Raw genomic sequence first — 26,153 nt, 5'->3', positions numbered from 1 at the left:
CATACTTTTAAACTAACGATAAAGTGGAGAACAAATGAGAACCAGAAACTGCAGTGCATCATAAAACGTTGATTTTAGACCGTTTTTTTATGGCTGAAAGTTAGCACACTGCATGTAACTGCATGCAGCGTACAAAAGTTGTACACACTCTACTCATGTGTACTCTGTATGACCACATGAGACTAATGCACCATTACAAGCCATCATCTCACAGGGCTTAGAATTATTGTCGTATGGTGTAAATCATACATCAAATATACCGAATATTAACATGAGCAGCACATGCTTACCACATGTGAGGGATCATTCTTGTAAAGAGACATCAAGAGTGAATAATTCAAAGTGAGAGGAATCAGATGGAGGGGAAAGAAGGAGAAAATGTTTGTGTTGCTGTGTGTGTGTCCTGCTGTGGTGTGGAGTAGTGGCTCATTGAGGCCCAGAATAACTGGGACATTCTGGCAGAGCCTGAAATACTGCATGAAATGTGAGCTGAGGCACACTCTCCGAACAACAAACATCTCACACACTTACACACACTCACACACAAAAACTGCCATCCTCGGGCAAAACCTCTGGAAACAATGTTCTGTCTTTTTCCGTCTCAAACAAAATGGAGAGCATGATAAACAAGTGGTTGAAAAATAGGAACTAGTTTGGCACAAACATCGGACACCTAATCAAATTTCACTCAATATGCCCTGTCATCACTCGTCCCCATCAAAAAGAAGGGAAAATAGAAGGAGGGAGGGGGAAAAAAATGATTAAAATAGGTAATGAAAAAGACAACTGACTGTACAAGCCGACATGTGCCAAGCATGTGTGTAGATGAGGAGCTTGTAAAATGGCTCTATTACTGAAACTACAGAACACACACACACTCACAGCCTCCAAACTACAACTAGAAACTAGAAAAAAAAACAGTGCAGGAAAGCTTCAACTTCAACTCTGTACTTTGGTCTTTTCTGAAAGGCTTTGACACTAAGGATACATAAACATACAAAACACCATATCACCCAGGGAAAACCGTCAAACTGCCAAAACACTGTTAACTACACACACTAGAGTTTTGAAAAAGTATTGATTCCTAAATGCATCACAACTCTCAAAAGATTTAACAATAAATAAAATGTCAACCAGGCTTTTACATTTAGGTCTAGGATATCTAATGCACTCATTCTAATACGGTATTGTTCATAGAAACAACTGGCACAGGGACTTGCATGATGCTCCGCATATAATGATTTTCTAAAATGTTATAGTCGTTATAACATAAGTGGTAACAGGAACCAACTTGTTTTGTGGACGTTCCACAACATCAAACGTGACTGCAAAGGAATACAAAGTATGACGTGTCATTCTTTAATAAATAATAAATTGTTAGCATTGTCAGTTTGCTGTAGTACAAGAAGAATACAACGCGCTATTATAGGAAAATAATTAACTTTTCGTGTCGGGCCACATCACACCCATCGATTATTATATGTTTAACTCATTACATAACAGCGTCAAACATTTCTGATGGAAAAAAAAAAAAACATGCCATAGCTGACATTCCTTTAACTTGTTACTGTAATTAATTATTTACTGTTTAAAAAGTATTCCTTTAACACATTAAAATACTATATAGTTACTTTTTGAATACATTTAAATTAGCCTATAATTTCATACTGCCACAGATGGAACAAACATTAGCAGTAGTTACACTATGCTTTCATCTCAAGCCACAAATAATAACAGATCATAAATTTCTAATAATCCATCATCTTATAACCGGATGCCATTTCAGAATCTACCTACTGCGCTATAGATCAACAGAGATTCAGCTACAGAACAATGGAGACATTGAGTACACAGAGTCTTTTTCATGATGGATGAGAATTATAATGTGTTTTAAAAGCAGCAAGTGGTGATATTGAAAAAAGAATTCTTAACATAGATCCTAAAACTAAAAAATAATCAAGATGCAGAATAAAGAATAATCTGACTGAATCAATTATGAATCAAAGTGTAGGATGTCTAGAGATTCCCACCCATAATTTCTAGTTATAGTGACTGCAATATGTTGTGCGATATATTAAAAACATACTGGTGAATCCCTGATGTGACAGTGTTACAGATTGGCCTGTGTTATACTGCAAACTTATTTCCAGTTGTTGGATCATGTGAATACGGTGATTTGTCAAAACCAATAAAACTCTTGCGGAGGGTCTGAGCATGGTTAAGATTCTCACAGCAAACCAATTTAGTTACAGGGCTCATTTGCATATTGCAACCTTCTGTGATATGAGTCCTGCAAAGGCCAATTACGTGATAACGATTAAGTACGGAATAAAACCCTTGGGGGCATGCTGATATAGGAAAATAATCAATGATGGGGTGGTGTTATGTACCCGGACATGACACAGAGATATTGTTACAACATTTCGACATGTGCTTTTTGTCTGTTTATGGTTATGTTTCATTTAGTGGAACGTCCATGAAATAAGTTAGTTCATGTTATCACTTATGTTACAACACCTATAAACAGTCATTCCCTCATTCTTTGTCTTTTCTCTCTCATGAAGTTAATAAGAGAAAAAATGCAAAGCCTGTCCATCCTGAAGACTCTCCCATGTTGGAAAAATTTAAATTACAGCTTAACCTCAGACTATTGTAAAGCACTGACTCTGGAGACTCCTTCCATAAATAGTGAATAAACCTAAATTCTCCTTACAGAAAACTAAACCATATCAACAATTATCCTTTTTAAAAACTTGTTTATGGAGTGTCCCCCATACAAGTCCCTGTATATGAGGTTACTACAGACATAACATGACATCAGACTGAGTGCATTAATATAAACCTGTGATTTGCTTTGTAGTCTATTGTCAGAGCTGCTGTTGAAGAAAAAGAACAAACACCTTCTGACCAATCAGATTTGAGTATTCAACAGCGCTGTGGTATAACAAATGATATACTGCATGGCCTACTGAACACGCTCGCATGAGTCGCCACAGTTTAGTGTGTAAAAATGTAGAAAATACGCATCTTAGTGGCCAGAGGTCTGCATCTGGAGAGGAAGAACGTTTCAAATCCATATTTTCCCTGTACTGATTGGTCCTGCATAAAAAGCAAGTTAGAACAATCCCCCCCCCCCCCCCCCATTCACTCTCTCTCTCTCTCTCTCTCTTTCTCCCTCTCTCTCTCCCTCCCCGTTGAAAAGCCACATGCTGGCCTCTCCTCCCTCCATCTCCTAGCCAAGCTAAAACTGCAGACTGCAAGTAAAAAAAAAAAAAAAAATAAGGGAGAAAGAGAGAGTGAGAGAGAGAAGCAACCCTGGTATAATCACCTCTGCATGAGAGAGGGAGTAATAGACAGATAAAGAGATGGAAGAAGAGGAAAGGGGGAGGCAAAAGGCAAGAGTCTATTTTATGCAGATTCATTCATTAATCTATGACAGAGGCTGCTTTCATCAGGCTGACAGGAGAAAGAAGCAAGGGAGAGAAAAGGAGAGCGAGAGAGAGGGTGAGGGAATGGGAAAACGCAGAAGAGAAAAGGGCAGAGAGCCGAAAAAAGAAAAAGAGAAAGCGGAAAGAAGGGAAAAAAACGAGGGGAATGATGCATTAAAAAAGAGCAAGCTTACCGCCTTGCTTCAGTTTTACCCAGTGAGCTAATGTAGCATTACCTCTTTTACACACACGCGCTAACACACACACAAACACACACGTTGGCAAGCAAATGGAAAAGGCAGAGGGTGGGCCTCATTTTCCTCATAAAAAGCCCATTTTAAGAGCTTTGCTTCACTCAGAAAAACATCCATGGCTTTTTGAACCCGTTGAGGAGAGAGAGAGAGAGAGAGAGAGAGAGAGAGAGAGAGAGAGAGAGAGAGAGAGAGAGTAGGAGGGGGAAGTGAGAACAACACAGAGGGTATAGTGAGAATTAAAAACACTGCATTTCTCCCTTCTCTTGCTCTCTTTTTTTCCATAGAGTCAATGTTGATGGCTCAGGTGCTGAAAGGTTCTTATTCATTTCAGAGTGTAGCTGTGCTGATTCCTCTCCCTTTCTCTCTCTCTCTCTCTCTCTCTCTCTCTCTCTCTCTCTCAGGAGCATGGCCTCGGCTCCTCGCTGGCGCTGGGCGTTCCTGCATGCCTCCTGCAGGGTCAAAAGTTTACCGTGGTTTTAATTTCACCTTTCCTCAGCCAATAGCAGCGAGGCAGCCAACCTTTGACCCTCGCAAAAGAATTCGACTGGCAGGAAGATTGCGCTCTCTCCCTCTCTCTCCCATTCCTCCCTCCTTCCCACCCACCGCTGTCTTTACCTTTTCTTTTAGCACTTGGTTTCTTTCCCGTTGCTCAAGGTCACATTTGTTTTGAAGCAACTAGAAAGGGAGGGAATAGAAACAAAACGTGGATTTTGCCACATGATCATAAGTTTAAAAAAAAAAAAAAAAGAGACAAATTTATTTGTTTGCTTTATGACAGCATGAAACAGTGATTTATTTATTTATCGAGTCCAGTGACATATGATTATACTGATGGCATTACCTGTAACTATTTTACATATTTTTTTGCAAAATGCAAACTTACAGCCCCAAGATCATATTCATCTTACTCCCTATTGGGTTTGTTTTCTTATCTCATTCAGCAGCTGCTCCAACGTGGGCCCCGACCGAGTGCTTTCAACCTCTTTATCTTCCCTATTCACAAATCGAATTATATAGTTTTCATAGCGAAGTGAGCCGAATGCCCTTCGCTGACCCTGTGGGACTGACCTCAGCCCGTAACCCCCCTCTGTTCTCGAGCTCGAACGCAGGCTAACACTATTAAAAGCGTGTTTAAATGACTTATGAACGCTGAGCGCACAGAAGGGTCGCGAGGGGCAGGAGCCCTCGGGAACACGAGTGACAGATCCACAGCTTCCGAACACACAGATATGGTGACTAACAATCAACCAAATCGAGTTTACACCAGCAATATGGTCGGAAATGTTTTAAACGGTTTCTTTGAACCTTTTAAGGGTGCATTTAGTTCCTGCTTGGAAATTAATTGAGCCATGAGTAAGCAGTCAGCTGGCACAAAGCTATGCAAAGTGCACCTCCAGAAACCAATGGGGAATTTGTAATTCTCTTATCATATGGCCGTAATGTGTTCGAGCGGGGGGTTAAGTAAAGGTTAACACGCTGCAGTGATCACGTGTGCGCACACACGCAAACTACTGTTGTGTAATTCACTATACTACTCAAAAACAGTGGACACTAACCTTCCTGATAACACGAGTGGCCCGAAACATGCTGAAGATTCATTTTAATAGCACAGCTGGTGTACGTGAAATTTCTTCCCATCATGTAATACTGGGTCTCCATACATAGGGGAAATTAACACTTTTTAGCAAAATGCCCTCCAGAATTTTCCATACATAGTTTATATTATATAATTTTTATATATATTTTTCAGCCTTTAAGAATGCTTTTTTGACAAAAGAAGAACGTGTTGAAATCATTCTCACGGCTGGATCAGGAAGCAGTCGCAAGGTTGCGATGGACTTTAACAGGAAACATGGCAAGCACATCACACACGACACTGTTGCCAAACTTCTTAACAAATTCAAAAAGACTGGAAGTGTTGCGGACCACCCGAGAAGTAGACATCTATGAACATCCACTGACGAAGGCACAACCTATGTATGGAGGCTTTTGGACTTTTAGCAAGTGAGCATTTCACTAATGTGAAAATAAAAACAATATTGATTAATAAATATATATATATTAGAAACTGTATAATCAATGAGCCCCTTGTGTTACCACTAATGGCTCAAATCACCAAGTTTTACGTATTATTTGTGTAAATATTACAATATCTAGTACAATATCTAGTATTGTATAACACTACACAGCATTTTTTAATTTTTTAATTTTCATAGCAGTCTTCTTAGTCTTGAGGCAAGGGAAATATATATATATATATATATATATATATATATATATATATATATATATAGTCAAATAAAACATTTTCAACATATGCAAATATATCTAATTTCTCATTATGAAATTATTATAAAACAATTATAAGCTGATTCGACCTATTTCTAGAGTTTTTTTTTTTTTTTTTTTTTTTTTTACTAATTTATTAATATTTACTATTTATAATCATTTATAACTATAAAAACCAGCTAGAATGAAGCTTTGCTCCTTAACATCACTGAACTACATGAAACCTTGCCCTGTGATTGAGCTCTTTCCTAACCACCCATCTTGCTAGTTGCGTAACTGCATGATTTGTTTGAGTTCGCAGAAGAACGGCGGAGCTTTCCGGAGCTAACAGAAGCTGTGATGTGACAGCCACCACTCAGCACAATCTGCCAAGATAATGAGGTGGGTTAAAGGGCGAGTGGTTTTGTTGGGCTTTTTTCGGTTCTTCTCCGAGATAACCCCTGACCCGTGGTGGAGACACACGCTGCTGATGGTGCAGGGTTGGACGCTCGCTGAAGTGAGCTGTGGCACTGTTTGGTTAGATGGCAGATCGAAACAAGCCCAGGTGAAGGGTCAGGAGGTCAGATGCCACCGTTGCGGACATCACTTTTGTTCTGATTTTAAATGGATCACCTTCGTAACAAAGAAAGGGTCCTGAGATGATGAGTGAAGAGGAACATTATTGAGAATGTAAACACCAAATAGCCATGTGCCATTAATCTGTTATACGATATATGGCACTAATGTCAGTCTATAGGTGATAAGGGATGGGTATTTTAACTTTTTCTGTATTTGAATATTTTTATATGAATAATGTATGGCTACCCTAACAAGGGAATACATTTGTGATTAACTAAAACAGATTTAAAATGTTATCACGGGTTTATAGTGTTTTATACTGACCTGGGTGTATAGATCTTTAACCAAAGATACTAACAGTAACATAAAATGGCGAATAGCCTAAATAGGAAAATTTGTGTCTGTAATATCTCAAATATGCAAAATTAAAGACTGCTTAAGAATGCAAAATATATAGACAAAAAGGTAGCCTCAACTTTTCCATCTAACAAAGTGTCTATTAATCCAACCTTTGTTTAAGAATATAAAAATGCCCACATATTCGGGTTTAAAGCCAATATACTATTAACCTGGTCAGGCTGTAGGGAAAAAAATCCCTCCAATGGATGTGGATGAATATATATTAGTATTTCCATATAGAGGTTGAAGTCACCACTTTGATTAATATGAGGCAATATTCGTTGTTTGTTTCTTGCGATTCTTTATTCCACACCATTGCCCTGTCAAAAAACTCTTGACAATTACATTATAATGATAATTATGAATAATAATTAAATATTGTCAAAATAATTATGACAATAGACAATGTTTCATTTTTATTCCACATTACATATATATAGTATATGCTTTATTTGAAGAAGTAAATAATGGGCTTGGATGTGGATATTTAAATAACTACACCTAACGTACTTGGTTTTTCTGTGCAGTATTTTAAACTTACAGAAAAAGCCAAGTTGCGTTCTTATCTAAGCAGAAAAGCTAATGAGTGACAGAGTAAACAACTGTCACGTACACAACGTACCAGCCATGATGTGTAACAACGTATGATTACAGAATCCCTGGCGCTGGTTCCTCTTTGGTTAAACTGCTGTTGAACAAGAAAATGTTCAGTCAGTATACTGTACTTTTTAATACACTATCTTAAAACTATAATAATTTACCTGACTTTTGGCTTGGGAGGCACGAATCATTTTTACCAGGATTATCAAGACCTACAACAAAGCTCCAAGTCCTGAATAATGATTTTGTTCACTTAATAATTTGAAATGCTTTTTATGATGTGTTTCTGGAAAGAGGAATGTATGTTCAGCTTGAACATATTTAAGTTTAAGTTAACTTGATTTGCACAATTTGAGTGATTTGACTACAAATGCAGCATTTCAACCCAACATCTATTGATATCATGCATAATGGGCTTTGTTTATCAATTTTTCATTTTTATGAGGAAAAAAAAAAAAAAAAACCATTCTGCCTAATTTACCAACCAGGGAGGGTAAAACCGTTAGCTTCTTCCAAGTTCCGCATCTTTCAAACTGCTGCTCATGCTGCATCACAGGGCTATGTAACACACTCGGAGGACAGCACTATTTGCCCCCTTCCACATGCATTAACTCACAGTTGGCCATTATTTGCCAGTGTTGCGATGATTGACAGGGAAGAGAGAGTATGCCACCCCTCCTGCCCAGAAAGCATGGCTAATTTTGCTCTCTTGGACTCAGATGATCGTGGTATTTTCAGAATTCAAACTCGCAAAACGTTTTTGTAGGGGGAAAAATTTAATAAAAATTCCTGCCAAATTCACAAAAGTTTCAGTACTGCTGATTTTCTTTGTACTCATGCACATAAGCACATAAGCATGTTCATGGCACAACTTATTCACAATCAGTGACGCCGACTGAAACTCACAGAGAGCTGAAAACATGACGACTAAACAGTGAAAGAGTGCCTCCTAAGCACAGCATGTGCTAAATCTTCCAGTAAAGTAATCTTGTGTAAAAGCCCTGGTGAATGATTTACGGATAAACTTATTCATATCCAGTCTGACAAATGAGGTCCAATTTCATTTTAGTTGTTTTGTTTCAAAGAAAAGACAGTGGGTTTTCTAGTTTTATTGTTGACATAGTACTGATTTCAACAAAAATCCAAAACCTGGCAATGTAGTTAGACCATTTATCAATAGATTGTGCAATATTAGCCATAAGGCAGATAGAATAGGTTACCACTAAGTCTCATAATAAGGCTTCCACATGATTTTTAAGCACTCATTGTGCCCGGTATTATGGCTGTACCGCAGTAGTAATTATATCGAAGAGCAACATGAATCGTTATGTATATTGAGGTGATTTACTGTACGCCATGCTACATTATCTTTTGCAAAGCAAGGCTGATAATTACTCCCAGTACTAGACGCCTGAATATCTGCAAGGCTGTCTGGCTGCTAATTGTACTGAAGTATCTCTTCAGTGGTTTGTCAACAAAAAAGTCCCACCCTAACCTTTTTCAGAACCATTTTTCAAAATACACAGACATTGAATTTAGACCCCCAAATTGTTTCTTTTCCCCTTAATTACACTTCTGAAAACTGTGATTTGCAAGAAAATAACCAACACCCCTACAGAAAGAGGGGAAATCAACCTGAACAGTTTCTCATCATCTGGAAATCGTGGCTTGGTAATGTTTGTGATGTCTGTTGACATTTTATTTTGTGCCACAATGTTTCGATTAGACAGGAATTCAGATGGAGGAGGCTGATCATTGTACTTCCTTTCTTTTAATTAACATCACAGAGCGTAGTGCACCGTCTGCTTCGCTGCCTTGACAACAGACCACAAACATGACTGACATCATGGAGCCATGTCGACGTAACAGAGACATTAGACCAGGAAGTAGTCTCGTTTACCACAGTGCAAGCTGTCAGATGGGCTACATGGGTTATTCTTAGCAGCAACGCTCATGATGATGGCCTAGCAGACTCACAGTCAGAGCATGATATGTAGTAGTCATTACTCGCATACAACACTCACATACTATTAAACAACACTGAACATGTTAAGTCATTGCGTTACAAACAGAAGTAATAGTCAATACTTTTATGACATTTAAGCCAAAAAAAACATGCTACTGTTTCTGAAATTCTCAGACTGGGACACCAGTCTATAAATAACAAGTGGCATTAAGTACTTATGGAAATTTCTAGCTGAATCCTAATTTAGCCTTAACCTTTCATATTGGCTACAGAAACCCATTTTGATTTGACAAAGTTTCGATTAGACGGTAATTCAGAAGGAAGAGAGGATTGTTGCACTTCTTTTCTTTTAATTTTCAGACAAACGTTTCTGAAGTTGACACACACTCAGGCTGGGACATAACATGCGCCGGTCTATAAATAACAAGCGCCATTAATTATTCATGGAAATTTCTTGACCACTCCTATTTTAGTCAAACCTTTAATAATGGCGACAGAAACCCACATAACACTAGCTACACTTCTGTATGTATGATAATAAAGAACTGAAAGTATCACCATGAGGAAATACGTTTCTGCCAGGTAAAACCTGCTATTGTATACCCAGCACTTCCTGGAACAACTCAAGCACATTGTGTAAGTGTGTGTGTGTGTGTGTGTGTGTGTGTCACTCAATATTGACCCGATGACACACATCACCGTATGATCAGCTTGAGAACAAGATCCGATGTCCGGATGTCCGATTTCATGGAAAAGCCAATAGCTTTCCAGGCTAATGAAAAGAATCTTTGGTACAAAGGGAATTACACAGAAAGAAACTACGAGTTCCTGTGAACTTCAGAAAACGAGAGCTGGAGGGGGCAGCATGGAAAAAAGTATTCACAGTATCAAAGTATCAAGTATATGTAGTCACTGTAAACAACATTCATTCTTAATTAGTTTCTTGATAAAATCGAACTGCTAACCCATCTTAGTTTAATCATTCTTTGGTCTATGAAATATCTGCAGCTACATTTTGTCATCAGACAGCAATATTTCGTGCAGTTATAACTTAGTGGCCTTGTAGACGGCAAGGTTTAGTATACCTAGTGTTGAATATTTTCATAGTATTGGTAAAAGTATATTGTTTATTGTCCAACTATTTCTTTATTTCAGTAATTGCTTTTATATACTTTATTCAGCTGTAGAAAGGGAAATGGAAATTTAACGTAGCTAAATGTTCAGCATAGATAATTAATGTTATGTTGTAACTGTTAAAGTGAACAGAAAAGACAATTAAATTGTTACCTGCGATTATATGCCTATGACTATTCAGAGATACTAACATGCATGTGAGTGGACGAAAATGCAAATTTTTTTATTTGTATTTTTTTTTCAGATGTGCGCCAAGCAACAGTAAGTAAAAAGAAAGGCAAAATCCGATGTGCTACGTATTAATTAGCAGCTCCTCCATTTTTACCCATCAAATAAAACTGTTCTGTCTTCTTGGCTCTACTGGGTCTCAAGACCAAGACATGTGAATTCACAGGTCACAGTTCACCTAGATAAGAAGTTGGCGCGAAACAAAAGTAACCGCTATAAGAAGCAAATTACGTGTCTGTCATGACCCGTGTCCTTTCCCCTTCAGTGGATTGGCAATATCTGCTGAGTGAATTGCATTTGTTTTCGGTCTAGTTGAAAAAGCTAAATGTAGTTTTCCAGTTTCTATCAATGTGAAATAAAGGGGAAGGGGGGGGGTCCCAGCTAAACTGTCAAACTCTCAGTTATGATCAAGTCTTTTTAAACCAACTTGCACTTCCAAAAAGCTACCTAAAACTCCTACTGCTTTCCGACCTGGATTAGAGGACCTGAGGTTTTTACAGAGTGAAATTTTGAGCCTGCCGGAGCACCAGGAAGGGGGTGGGGAAGCTGGCAGAATGAAAACAAGGTGGCTACTAAGCAGTTCAGAAGTTCACCCAGAGTTGACGCTCTTTCTCTCTCTCTCTTTCTTTCCATGCACACTGATTGACAAAGAAAGCATCTGGTAACGTTTAGGCCGCTACTCCAAACTTTTCTCTCCTTTTATACTAGGGGGCCCGTAACATAACACAAACACACAGCTACCTTTTTACAGCAGTAACAGGAGTGGACCCCTCCTAGGGACTCATTCAGGTAAACTCGGTTTACGAGCATTCTTCAGCAGAGCAAGAGAAAGCAGAAAACGAGAGCGAGAGAGCGAGAAAGTGAGAAAGAATGGGGGATTGTTCACTTCTCGTTCCACTTTCCAGAGTATAACACGACGCGGTTTAGAACATAAACAACAATCTGTTGTGCTTGATATTTACGAAAACATGCTATTTATTCTACGAAAAATACCTCAATCTTGAGAAACTCACTGGCTCCATCGCGGGTGGTGTTTGCGGTTTTTGTCTGCACTAAACAACACAGCACATGCAGAATACATCAGGGCCTAATCTACAACAGCTGAACCTGACAATGACTCTTAAGACACTCAAACAAAATGCACAATATCTCTACATCTAGATAGATTTTTTTGCTGTTTACCAGCAACCTTGTTTACACAGATGACCAAAAATAGTAAAATTCATTAATGGTTTCTAACCATTATTGCATGTTAATGTGCATATCCTATCTCTGGTTCTGTGTGTGTGGGCAAGTTTTTATATTGTATCTTGCTGGAGACTCCACAAGGCTAGGAATATCTGACAGATTTGAACATTTGGTTGGTCCACACAAGGAAAACTACTTTTTACAAAGGCTGCACGTTAGCTGCATTAATTAGCTGCATTAGTAATTATGCTAATGAAGGGTCCTCACAAGGATAGCATGACAAACGTGTGTGTGTGCGCATGTGTGTGTATATGTATGTGTGTGCTTGTATGTGTGTGTGTGTGCGCACGTGTGATGCGTCATCAAGCCTATCCAGTTCATCGTCACAAACCTGATGACCTTGAGTTGTGCACGGAGGAACGTCGTCATGGCAACGGGGCTTTACACAAGCAACCGCAGCTGGACACAACGTACACATTCCTCTTAAATTTGAGCCTGCGCTGTTGTGTGCTAAGGAGAGCCGTAAACTTCTGCACACACGCTCACAAACACAGATTCCATGCAGAGCCTCCGTGACTCATAAATTTCCAACCAATTTATGGGCGCATAGACATTATATATATATGTGCGTGTATATATATATATATATATATATATATATATATATATATATATATATATATATATATATATATATATATATATATACACATACATACATATATACATACATATATATACATACACACACACACTGAAGTGTAAACCTTTGCCCTGTCACAAATGCTAGAAGTCATGTCTCATTAGTGATTTTACTAAAACATCATTCTTTTTTTATGAGGCACTCTAAAGGCCAGATCTCTAAAGGAATTGGTTCTAACAAGACTGAATAGTATTTTTTTTTTTAAATTGTAGGCTTGGTGACCGAAGTTCCCTTTGTACTACTCATAATGCACTACAAGCACATGTCAGTTTTATCACTTTGTCCTTGAGGTGATTAGTAAGAAGCAACGATTTAAAAAATTATCTAATGAAACAGAATAGCTATGCTGTCTGTAACATAACTAGAGGCTGTTTTTTGGCCATGTCCCTGTTCTTTCTGTCAGCTTTCAGCTTAGGGTTGATTTATGCATAGCTGATGTTTGGTTTCTTGAACACTAACCACTAATTATCCCATTAACTACCACACTGTTCCTTCTACACCTTCATTTGTGCTGAAGCTAGCAACAAGAGGGTGAAATTAGAATGCTGTGTTTACTAGTGACTCTTCTTTGTCACGCAACATCTAATGACATGCCATTTTAGGTTTTCTCAGTGATTGGACGAGTTCCAACAAGAATTCCATCAAAGCACCAAACATATGAGATGCTTAAGAACTGCTGCTGTAATCATAAAGACACTGACATTCATACTAAAACACTACTGTACCTAAGAACTGCTGCTGTAATCATAAAGACACTGACGCTCATACTAAAACATTACTGTACCTAAGAACTGCTGCTGTAATCATAAAGACACTGACGCTCATACTAAAACATTACTGTACCTAAGAACTGCTGCTGTAATCATAAAGACACTGACGCTCATACTAAAACACTACTGTACCTAAGAACTGCTGCTGTAATCATAAAGACACTGACGCTCATACTAAAACACTACTGTCTGAATTAGTAGGATAGTATCCCGCTATCCCACTATCTGGTGTCACTCAGAAGAAGATGGACTTCCGTTTGAGTCTTGTTCCTCTCATGGTTTCTTCCTCATGTCCTCTACTTGCTACTGTTTTCCTCTGGGCTGCTCACTAGGGATCTAAATCTACATCTGGAATTTTGTAAAGCTGTTTTGGGTCAAATTCTATTGAGAAAAACACTATATATATATAAAACAATACTCAACTGAATTGAATGAAGGACAGAGCATAAAATTAAAACTCAAAACCAAAATTTGTATAAAACTATACAGGGCGTAGAGTGAAGGAAGAACAAAAGAGCAAGATTTACCCTTTTCCCCCCTCTACCCTTCTCTTATATCCAACATTTAAAATGCCATGTGAGTGCCAGCACACATCTTGATTATCAGTTGGGAATAATAAATATGCTAATTAACATAAAAGTTTAATTTGCTTACTTATATTAGCCCTTCTGATCATATATAGATTGGTTTATTGAGTATAATAAATCACACACCTGTCTGCGCACAGATAAGCAACAAACGTGAAGACGACCACTCTATCAGCTAAGAGCTACCAAGGAAACCATGGCAACCACCGGAGCAGAAACGCCTACTATTGACGAACGCATATCATTTTGGGTGACATGGGATGGAAAAATGAAAGACTGCTGCTAAGTGAACATGTTTCAGTATGCTTGGGTGCTTCCTTACCTAGAACCAAGTGTAAACCATGAAATAAAGAAATTAAATTAAAAAAGTCGGTATGTCCATGGGTTATTGTATCGTGTGATTGAATATTTTTACATATTTGAGAATTTTTCAAAGTCATAATCACTTTGATAACCAACATTATAGCTATACAAGCTTTAGTTGTCCATCAGAAAGTGTGGTACAGCAGGGAAAATGATTTAAATCCAGAACTTTCCATACCCTGGTTGATAATCTCTGTGTTCATTTCCAGTTGCATAACTGTACCTGTGAATGTGGGTGGAGTTTTCTGCAGGCTGTTTCTCACGCAATGCTAGTGTTAAGGGTAAACACTGATAATAGCACCAACAACGGAGACGCTTCACAGTCTGGATTTAGGCTTTGCACAGCATTTGATGTTTTTTATATTTATAGAGAGAAATAAAGTAGCCAAGCAAATAGAACTTTGAGAGTTTTTTTTCATTGTACTCAATAGGAATGTTACCAAACTCCAACTACTGAACAGTGCTGTGCCTTACTGTGTGGTAGAAAAGTGTTTCTAGCTAGCTAGTATTTATTTATTTTTTTTAAATTCTGTCAAGATGTGGATTTATACAGTATGTCTGATTTTCGTTACAATAATCTTGTTGCAGACAAAATGTTCAAATAATGAAAATTTGTGGTTGTGGGTTAAAATCAGAGGTCTTAGGCTGCTTAATGATGTGTTCACCAGCACTCGATTTACTGTCTTTCTGATCAAACAACACGGCTAACAAACAAGTTCTGTCAGGAATTTTGACGCAAATTTTGGAATGTGAACGCTAAAAGAGGGGTCATCAACTGGCAGACCCTGTCCAGATGTGGATCCAGCAAAGTATTTCTTCAGCTCAATCCGTGCACTCAAAAAAATACTGTAGTAGAATGAATCAGCGTATGAAAAGTGTAGTTCTGAAAAGTTTTTGTGTCTGCTGTAGTAGATCCTCGGTTGCAGCCAATCACATGCATTTAGGTAAAAACCCAATTCATGAATAAACAACATGACTTGCAAAAAAATACAATAAAGGTCAATGATGAAAAAAGAATGTTAAAAGACGACTGAACAGAGAAGTATCTGTATCTGTTCAGAGTCTATGGCTCTAGTCAAAAGTGGTAACATGTCTTACTATATTATTATAGCCATGAACTAATTACTAATGGTTAAACATTAAAAGGTAACTTTCATCACCATTCAGTCACGTTATTTGTTTATCCAGTCTTTTGTAAAGAAGGAAATTTACGTAGCCGGACCTTAAGAAAATGACCGCCACTGGTCTAAAATGTACGAAGCCCCTAAGTGGACACGGTGATGGAAAAAATATGACATGGGAGGAAAATTTATATTTCAATGCTTTTGTGTGCGTTCCCCCGAGAAACTTTGCGTTCTCTTGCATTTTTTGCTTTCTCTAACAATTTATTTTTGCGTTCTCTAGCGAACGCGAATATCTTTGTGAGAGAACCCAAAAAGAATGCGAGAGCGCAAATTTTCTTGAGGGAACGCAAAAGTTTTGCAAGCGAACGCAAAAGCATTGAAATATTAATTTTCCTTCCATCTCATATTTTTTTCCATCATGATGTCCCCTAAGGGGCTCCGTAAAAATGTCACCAATAGTAGCAATATTGCATCATGAGAGCATCTTAATGGTATAACCTAACTGATTAGACAGTCTAGCACAGCACGTGACCAAGATTTAGCCTAAATGACATCATCTCATACAGTGTGACCCTGTGATCCAGTCTATAATTATTTATTTATTCAGTCAACTGACGATTTCTGTGCAATTGTGTTTGACCAGGTACAGGTCTATACTAATTCAAGCTTCACCCACACGTCCTTATTTGGTGTCCAGGCAGAAAGCGTAATCAAATTCAGAACAGGAACTTAGTTACAGTAAAAGTCACCTGGCAATGGAAAAAGGCTGGATGTGTAACCATACCCGGCCATACTGGAGTGTGTGGTAGAAAAATACTCTAAAAGGAAGGAGGTATGATTTCACATGGACGTGTGCTGAGTAAATTCAGTCACAAATTGCATGTGTGACGCGCATCACTAAAGACAACATTCAAATGAGCGTAGAGCAGGAAAATTGTTCCAGCCAAGTTATAAGATTAGATTTACTGCTTATCAGGTCTGAGCCTGACATGAATATAATAATAACAACTTTTGGAGAATATTGCACTAATGCATTAGTGCTGTAGTAAAGTTTCCAAAAGCAATTATGCTGTCTATGCAATGTACAAGACTGAGAGATTTTTATTATTTTAAAATTCAGTAGAAGCATGCAACAAATAAATTTTTGAGAAAATGGTACTGGAATATATCTTTAAAAAAAAAAAAAAAAAAGGTCTAAGTGGCTGGGATCACAACAGTGGAGGAGTTATAAGAGCCACAGCTCTGTGCAACACCTTTAACTAGCCTGAGGCAAAAAGCCACCACCAAGGCCAAGGTATCAGATTTCAATTGGGGCAACAATCAAGCTGTTGTTTCAGCACACTGTCAACAGCAGCCCTCCCATAGCCACACTGCACACCCTAATTTTAACACACACACACACACACACACACACACACACACACACACCATGCCCTCCTCTCTAGAAGCAATTGTCTCGCATGCACACTATTTTCTCTCTTTCTCTGTCTCTCTCTCGCTCTCATACTCACTCACAAACACACACGCGCACGCGCACACACACACACAAACGAAAACAAGCTCTGACTCCACACTGAAAGAATGCCACCAATTCAAGCTCTCGAACTGCACTGGTGGAAAAAAGCGTACGTCTACAAAAAGACAGTGTGCCAAAGAGAGGTGATGAGATATCCACTTTTCACACTGCACTCTTCTGGTCTTGAGCACAATCACGATCAGTACAGCTACTCAAACTCCAGAAAATATCGTCTCGAGAGTGTCTAACACACAAAATTCGCTGCAATACAACAAAACACCACAGGAAAGCACAGAACCTACGCGCTCTCCGTGCTATGTTTCGAGCGGGTGTGTTCCTGCCGTGTTGACGCAACACCAAAAAACTGGTCTGTCTGCTGCAAGCTGAAACTGCCACAGAAACCTACGAAGTCCCTAGAGAGAGGCGCAGCGTTAATGAGTGACAGAATGCGCGGTAAGCGCACGGAGGTGGAGGAGGACGCTGCATCCACGAACGCCCTCAGCCACCGACCCCCAGCTACAGTCAAAGAGTCTGACACAAGATTGATTCATAGTTAATGCAGCCTGACACCCCTGCGAGTGTGAGAGGGACGGAGAGAAAAGAGGAGATAAAGGGGAGAGAAGGAGGGAGGAGGGGACTCTGCTTGCGGTCAGTGCGAGGAAGAGTTCAGAGGGTCTTTTCCCACACACCGAGAGAAGCGCATGATTCACTGTGTGTGTGTGTGTGTGTGTGTGTGTGTGCGCATGCATATGTGGACAGATAATCACAATTCCTTTTTATCTCATCCTTCAGACATGATCGCAATAACAATAGCAACAAATAGAAAAATTGTAAAACTCATTTGCAGGACTAAACGTAGCACTTATCTAAAACTTCTTAGACGAGAGACAAGATGATAAAAATGCATAAATTGAGCAGACTGCAAAATCAACTCTTCCTACAAGGGCAAGCATGACTTGGATGTTTTTCCCCCCCACTATAAGTGACATATATCCATATTAGTCAAATACGTTCTCTGTGATCCTGAAAACCAAACTGAATCACTGATATCTATAAAGAATGGCGTGTACAAAAAAATCTGCCAGTCCTGTACATCTTCCTGACAGTGCTTCCGTCAGGACAGAAGCGAGGCGTCATCTATCTGCACCTCCATGTGTCACTGATAAGACAGGTAATCACATGGGGGGAGAGAGAGAAACAGAGAGAGAGAGAGCGAGAGACAGCCTGATGTATCAGCACCACACTGTGTGTTACATTACAGACGTTACGAATTTACACCTTGTACATTAGTATGTCTATTGTTACTAATTACCGAATCTCAAGCCTATTGATAGTATGAATGACATATATAACATATAATGGGTCATATATAACGAGGACGAGGACATCAACAGAAACTCATGACACATTAGAATGATGTTAGCGTGAACAAATCTGTTTGTGGTTCAGGTTGTTATGGGGTGTAAAACTTTTTTTTTTAATGATCAAGAGTCTAAAGAAATATAAGCATATTATTTTACATAGTTAGGATTTTAAAGCACCCCCCCCCAACACACACACACACACACACACACCTGACTCTCCACCACAGAAAACACACACACACATACACACATCTGACTCTCCACCACACAAAACACACACACACACTTTTCTTACCCATCTGTCACATGCCTTTATGATCACACAACACAAAAATAATGTAAAAACCAAAACACAATATCTTGTGTAGCAATCAAGTATCTATTAAAATCTGTTGATGTGTTTGCTTGCATTTAGAGATGCAATCTGTGTGTCTGTGTGTGTGTGTGTGTGTGTGTGTGTGTATGGATATACAGCTTACAGGAAGTCGTGTTCAACCCACATTTATTTAAAGACTTTTTAGATTCCCCTTAGGGCTTTAATTAAATATTAATCTTAATGAAAGTCTATTTCATAACTACATGTTATTAAAAAGGAGAAGTCCTGTTTAAAAGCCTGATCACAGCACAATCTGCTGCTCACAACTTTAACTTCATCCTGATCGCTTGTGTGAGTGTGTGTGTGTGTGTGTGTGTTTTAAAGCGCTTTAAAACAACAACTTCCTGGTCGAGTTAAAAGATCATGCAGTGCTGATTGTGGAAATCTAAGCTCTGGTGAGGAGAAAAGAAGACAGAAGTGATCAAGTGCACAGGCTAGAAGCAGTGTGGGAGTGTTTTGGAGTGGTGAGGTTCAGGAAATAAAGAGATCATAACATAAACGTGTGCAGCAAACAGGAGTGAAGTTTCTAAAGCGTGCTTTCAGGGCTTTCACTTTTCCTAAGACGGAAAGATCTGCGATGAGAAGTGAAAAAAAGAGATAAAAATCCAATGCAGTGATGATAAAGAAGAAGAAGGAGAAGGAGAAGAGGTGCATTGTGTTAGGTAGAGCCTACGAGTGCGATTATTTGTCTCTCTGAGTGAACAGCTCACGCGCGCAGAGGAAGCGACAGAAAAGAAGTGCAAGGTATAAACGCGAGCGCGAGCTCGAGCTCGAGCTGGAACACAGCTGCAATCTGAAGGCTTTTCCGTGTACCATAACACGCGATCACTTACCGGGTTAATATGTGTCCACTTCAAACACACCAGTTCCCTTTAAGCCACTAATCAACGCTCCGCCATCTTCCGCGCTAGCTGTGTTTGTTTAAATGGGAAACACTCCCCGAGCGCAGAGAGAAGCCTAGCGCGGAGTGGCGCGTGGTGCATTCTGGGTAATGTAGTTCTCCAGGTCGTGGAGTCTACGCACAGCCGCGGGAGGATGGACTACAAGTTCACGAACTCCCCTCATATCGAAAAGGAGATGGGAAGTTGTAGCGATATTAGGAAAAAAAATATATAGTACGTTTATTTTTAGCACACTAAGAGGAGCACGTAGGCCCAGACTGTCCCCCTCTCTGTCTCTGTGTGTGTGTGTGTGTGTGTTGAACTTGTTGAACTATGTACTAAATTTTAATTAAGTATTTCATCTCCACTTTTTGTCTTCTGTATGCTCTCAGTATGGAATGCACATACAGCAAATAATAAAAAAACATTCAAATGTAAATAAATCCATCCATCTTTTTTTATGCATGTGATAAGTGCTTGTCAAGGCCTCGGTGAATATATAAGTAAAGCTTGTACAACTTAATACACATTAAAAATCAAACTGTCAAAAATCACGCATATGATGTCAGAACTGGTGGAGGAGTGAAATCAGACTATCGAGGGCCCTATGGATGCTGTAGGTGTCCTCCGAAGACCAGAGACGGAAGATAGCTGTGGCCTGGTCTCCATGGTGACCTCGCAGGCATACCAGTGTAGGATTTCAACTGTTGGAGAAGGAGACAGTGCTAAAGAGGGAGGAAGGGAGAGAGAGAGAGAGAGAGAGAGAGGACGGAGGATACAGAAGGGGGAAGGGAAAGAATGGAGTGAGAGGGAGAAAAAGAAGGAGGAGGAGGGGGTTGTAATTAGCTCATTGCTTGCTGTTTCCTGTCATGACTGCAACACCGGCCTCTAATCACATCCCAACGAGGATGTGTGGACATGCAAATGGCACACCAATCCGAACTGAAATTCTGAAGAAAAAAAATGCCATATTCAGGGCTTAAGTTTGGTTTGATTAACCCTCTAAACCTATAACATGAATCAGTACTTTAAGCCTTCTCTTCTCTTTGGGTCAAAAATATGTAATAATAATATAATAAGTGCTTGATGTAACTGTGCTATGAAATATAGAACAAAATGAGCTGTTCTTGTATATATGAAATATATCATAAACAATATAACTGCTCATTTTGCCATAAGAGTAACGAGGTAAAATAAAAGTAAATATAAGTGGTAAATAGGGGGGAAAAAAGATGCCACCAAGGTTGATCCCCAAACAAATGACTGTGCTTATCAATATTATTTATATAATGGTGATAAGATTTAAAAAAGATAATAAAATTTAAATCTTTTATACATTTATACTGCTGTCAAATCAGAATAGGCAACATGAGACAATCTGACATTCTAGGTCAAATCTAGAACCCTAGAACCGTGTTCTATGTAGGAGTCTACAAACAGCGTTTCCTTAGTAGAACCCTTTGAAAAGCTGAGAACCCTTAAATATACCGAGGAATCTTTGAAGAACTCTTTTTTCTATGACGATAGGGAGCAGAACATTAAAAATGTGTGCTGCAGAACAATGAGTTGTCTCTCGTACTCATACTTTGGAGGCATACAACATCAACTAAATCTTAAATGTATGAGTGTGTGTGTGTGTGTGTGTGTGTATGAGAGTGAGAACACCTCAATAACATTCCTCAGACACCCAGCAGAGGCCCATAGACCTGTTTGTACCCTTCCCCCATGTTCCAGCAAAAAGACCCCTAGTAAACCCCCCCTTGTGAGTGAGAGATGCGTTCCTCGTCCACACCCCCCACTTCTTTCTGCAGCCTTTGAAAAGGACAAGAGATTGGGGTTTGAAAGGACAGGAGATAGCCCCTAATCGTCTGTGTGCCTATAGATCATCTACCTGCAAGCATCCAATCACCCAGCTCTCTTCTTCACCTCACCCTAACACCCCCCTCACACACACACTCCGGCTTTGAGAGGGTCACGTCTAACCCTGATAGATACGTAAAATAGATTTGTGCATCGAATGGGTAGAGGATTATTGTGGGAAATAAAAGTTCACTGCCTGTGCGTGTGTGTGTGTGTGAGTTAATGAAATATTGCAACCATCATCCTGTGTATATTTTTATGAGAGCCACACCAAAACCTTTGGCCCTCTGAGATATTTGACAGGGTGTAACAGAATTGCATTTGTCCTTCATTTTACATGGCAAGAATTATAAAAAAAATTATATCTAGAAAAATACTCCTTCGGACAACACGTTCAGGATGTCAGTTTTAATGTAAAGGTAGGCAAAACGAATGTACAATTTCTCTCTGTATCCCTGGTATAGAGTCCTCTTGTGTGTGTGTGTGTGTGTGTATGTGTGTTTTGATTTATTAATGCAGCAGGGAGTCTCACAGACAGCTGTCCTCTGCAAACACCACGCTGACAGAGCCGACAAGGTGAACAGCTTCCTCTAGTGGTCAGCTTACAATATCAGAAGTCACTCGAGCACAAAGCTAGGCTGTTGTGTAGTAAAATTGGATGAGATTTTATTGTGAAACTTTTATATAAATGTGCTTGCCCTGATCAGCATGCGGATATAAAGACAAAATAGTGGACTGATATCTTTACACAGAGTAAACAGCAACTGTCGATGGCTGTAAAACTCATGTGATTGGATCACACGATCTACACAAGTGTTTCCTTGTGTTGCACATTTTGACAAGGAGACACCATCAGGTCAAAGTTTAATTGCAATATTGTTAAAAATTGTTTAACAAAAACTTCACTGAAATAGCATTTGAGCAAATTCATTATAATAACACCTCAATAACCATGCATGGTGCAAACCATGCTAATAGCTTAGTTATTATGGTGTCATAGTTTTACGGCTATGACTATATTCACAATTCAAAACTCAAAGGGAAATACGCTTGCAGTTGCAGAAATGTTTGATAAGTGTTTATTGTGGCATGTATGAATAGTACTGTCATTCATTTGAGAAATCCTTTATTTATATTTTAACCTTGCAACACAAAGTACATTATATAATTGAACAAGCATTTTGCACTGGTACATACTTAAAACAGAATAGATTTTTGAGCAAGGTGGCCACAATATGTAAAATATTGTTACAAATATGGTAAAAAAGTGAAAAATATGGTAAATATGTTCATGTCTCCACAGTAAATAGAAACTCAATAGCTAACAAAGTCTTTCAAAAGCAGCTTATGGGAATGTCATCATCATAATAATACTATAATAACACAGTTAACATAAGAACCACAGTAAAAGCATGAAAGCAGTGGTTCTCAAAGTGTTTTGATACAACGGTGGAAATCACAACCCACCACTATCAAAGCTGTCATATTTATAACTGAGTTTTAATAGTTATTAGCATCTTTGACTGGTAACATGAGTTTAATCCATACTTCAATAACTCAAAAATGAGTCGGCCTGTAAATAATGTCAGGGTGGGCCTAATGCGTACTGTTGGTGGAAAGAATAAAATGCTATAAGGCAACAATACATAGTCAAAAGATTTTTGAAAATTCAAATTCAAATACTTAGTCTAGTATTTGAATAGATGGATTAAGTTCATAATATAAATCTGTGCCGACGAGGAACCGTGAAATTTATTTTACAGTTAAAGGTGTCCCTTGCTGCAAAACTTTATTAATCCCCACCATAAAACCGTAAAACCTTAGCAATATCATAGTTAAATGAGCAGTAAACATAAAGCACCATATAAACCATGGTGGTATTATGGTAAAAAAAAAAATACTACCTATAGTAACCATAAAGTACCACAGTAAAATGATTGTAGTAGCATGATTCAGTTGGATATAGAGTTCCAAACATATCAGACTGTAGGAAAATCTGTAAAATTATCAAATAAATACCTCGATTTTGGTCACGGAGCTGCATGTTTTAGCATGGGGTTCTCAATTTTTTGCAGTCAGCAACCCCTTTAACCAGGAAATAAATTCCACATACCCCCTCAATACAATTTTATGAAAAATAATTTAACTATTCAAATATTAGGCTTATTATATAAACATGTACAGTAATGTTCTGGTTATTTATCAGAGCTGTAGAACATTGGCACTGACACAATACCTGAGATCCAGGATGAACCTATTCACAGGCCAAGCTGCATTTGAGTTATGAGGTTTGGATTAAAACCATTCACTTGATGTAAGTAAGTCAAACAGATTAATAACTAAATAATAAATATAATTAATTTGATGATAATAATAATAATAATAATAATAATAATAATAATAATAATAATGGGTTGTGATTTCCATCCTGTAACAAACCCTGACCATGCTTCAAGGACCCCACTTTGCAAACCACTGTTTAGCATGTTATCCACTAACATAAAACACGTTATGCTTTTTATCCTTTTATGGTTGCACTTAATGTTAGGGGCTTGTTGAGCTGATGACTTGGGTCAGGTGTGTAGGAACGGGAGATAGGATAATCATAGCAGTGCATGAAGACTAGACGACAGGGAAACACTACATTACACACTCTGCAGGTTTGGGTCTTAACTATAAAGATTAATCGTCTGTACAGTAAACAGGGTTTATTTATTCAGCGTGCACAGAAAAAAGCCTCTTGACTGGTTTACCAGGCGCGCGCTAGTTTCGAGCACCTCAGGTGTCTGTCCTCGAGGCTTCGCGCGCGCGCGGTTGGCGCTGAGGTAAACGCTTGTCGAGTCTTGTAACATTTCCTTCATCACTCCTTCCTTCTCCTCTATGGCCAGAGTAAAAAGCAAAACACTCTTTTGTTCATTTAAATTTAGGAAGACATTGTCACGACAGCAGATACATACTGTCTGTATGTCTTCAAAAATGATAAATAAAGCAAGTTCTCGCCAGCTAGCGGTTCTTAAACTGTATCATTATGCTAATAATTGTGACCAGTAGTTAGCTATATAAAAAAAAGTCAAACAAACCAGAATTATCTGAATTCTGATACTTGTAACTTCTCATATACTGTGAAGAAAATAGTCTTTACATTTACAACTTTACAAGTTTACACCTTCACATGTCCCTGGCTTTCACTCACAGCCAATAGCTAATGTTAGATAATCTTACTCTTAGCTAGTATGCTAGGTGAGGTTCCTCAGTGGTTTCCTAAAAATGTTCCTGTGAGAAAAAATCCCATATGATCACATAACGTGTTTATCTTGTGAATATAATATACTAATTTACATATTAGCATACAAGCACCATTGTATTTATTTACTGGAAGCATTAGAGCTGAACCTTCCCACCACAGAAACCAAATCACTAACACTGAAAAATGTTTATTATATTTACAGGACCTTTTCAATTTTTACATTAAAATTAAAATGAACTACTTTAAAATTTACATAATTTATGCTTGTTTTTACATTATTAAGCTTATAAAATAAACAGCTCCTGGCATAATTTGATTGTTTCACATGAATTTAGAGTTATAACCAGTAAACTGAGGTGGGACACGCTAGAGCATGAATATATGAGCAAAAGGTACACTGTACTGACCCATCCTCACCAACACCTACCCATTCAAGTCCATCTTTCCATTTCTGACCAGGCGCAAGCGTTGCGGTTTAAATAAACACCTGAAATAAGACCTCAGCTCGGCCCGGTATTGGACCTGTGACTATGGGTTGTGTTTGGTTATTTTTTTCATCCCAAGTAGTTATGCCTACTTGTGATGTTTACTATATTTTTTATAATGCACAGATGTGTAATTGACCAATTATTTTTACTGCTGGATAATATTTCTCGAAACAAAAAGCAAAAAAATTCCTGGTCTTTTTCATAAATTAGCCAGAAGAAATCCGTTAGCGACTATGAGACGTAGCAGTTCTTACAAAGTTGTTCTTCACTGACCATAGGAACTTTGAGAGTAGTTCACAATGATCACCATCATCAGTTAAAAATTTGGCAATTTCAAAACTGTATTGAAAACTATACTATCACCCTGTCATGGACCATTGGGAGTCACTGACCACTAAGGTTGTAAACCTCAGGTGTCCACATGATAGGATACAATTTCAATCCGTTTTGATTTAGTAACCTCAGATCAATATATGACCAACTTTGTTCAGAATTTTAAAGCCTACCGTTAATTCGCAAATAATGATGAAGTAGAGAATGACTATTTTGAAAGTATCAGAGCGATGGGAAAATCAGCTTGCTAGCCTATTTCATTATTAACATCAGTTTAAAATCTTTTTTTTTTTTTTTTTTTTTTTTTATACCCCGTTGTTTGTTCTTTTTCGATAATAATAACTCTATTTATGATTGTTGCATCGAGTTGCCTTTTAAATGGTTGCATTTCATCAGAATGTTACACCCCTACTGACCACATAGCTAGCTAGTTCAACATCCATCTAGTGGGCTAGTTTAGTATAATAGACCATGAAACAAATTTATACACCTCATTA

General features: G+C 38.4%; 1 protein-coding gene and 1 long non-coding RNA gene across 3 annotated transcripts in view; one reads left to right on the top strand and one right to left on the bottom strand.

Annotated features, from left to right (window-relative positions):
- ncoa3 (nuclear receptor coactivator 3) overlaps positions 1-19,837 on the bottom strand; it is a 37,482-nt gene extending 17,645 nt beyond the window's left edge. The window contains exon 1 of the mRNA XM_026935235.3: positions 19,681-19,837. The gene's annotated coding sequence lies outside the window, so the exon portion shown is untranslated. The remainder of the gene's footprint in view (positions 1-19,680) is intronic.
- On the top strand, positions 4,895-14,529 carry LOC117599888 (uncharacterized). 2 transcript variants are annotated; one of them, XR_004580197.2, is made up of 3 exons: positions 4,895-5,686; positions 6,273-6,352; positions 14,245-14,529. It is a non-coding gene; the product is annotated as an uncharacterized LOC117599888 (long non-coding RNA). The 2 variants fall into 2 exon arrangements; XR_004580198.2 differs by having other exon boundaries at positions 6,266-6,352.
- Positions 19,838-26,153: the final 6,316 nt, after the last annotated feature.

This window comes from Pangasianodon hypophthalmus, chromosome 20, assembly GCF_027358585.1.
Source record: "Pangasianodon hypophthalmus isolate fPanHyp1 chromosome 20, fPanHyp1.pri, whole genome shotgun sequence".
In the NCBI taxonomy this organism is placed as follows: Eukaryota; Metazoa; Chordata; class Actinopteri; order Siluriformes; family Pangasiidae; genus Pangasianodon; species Pangasianodon hypophthalmus.
This window is presented reverse-complemented; position numbering and strand designations above follow the sequence as displayed.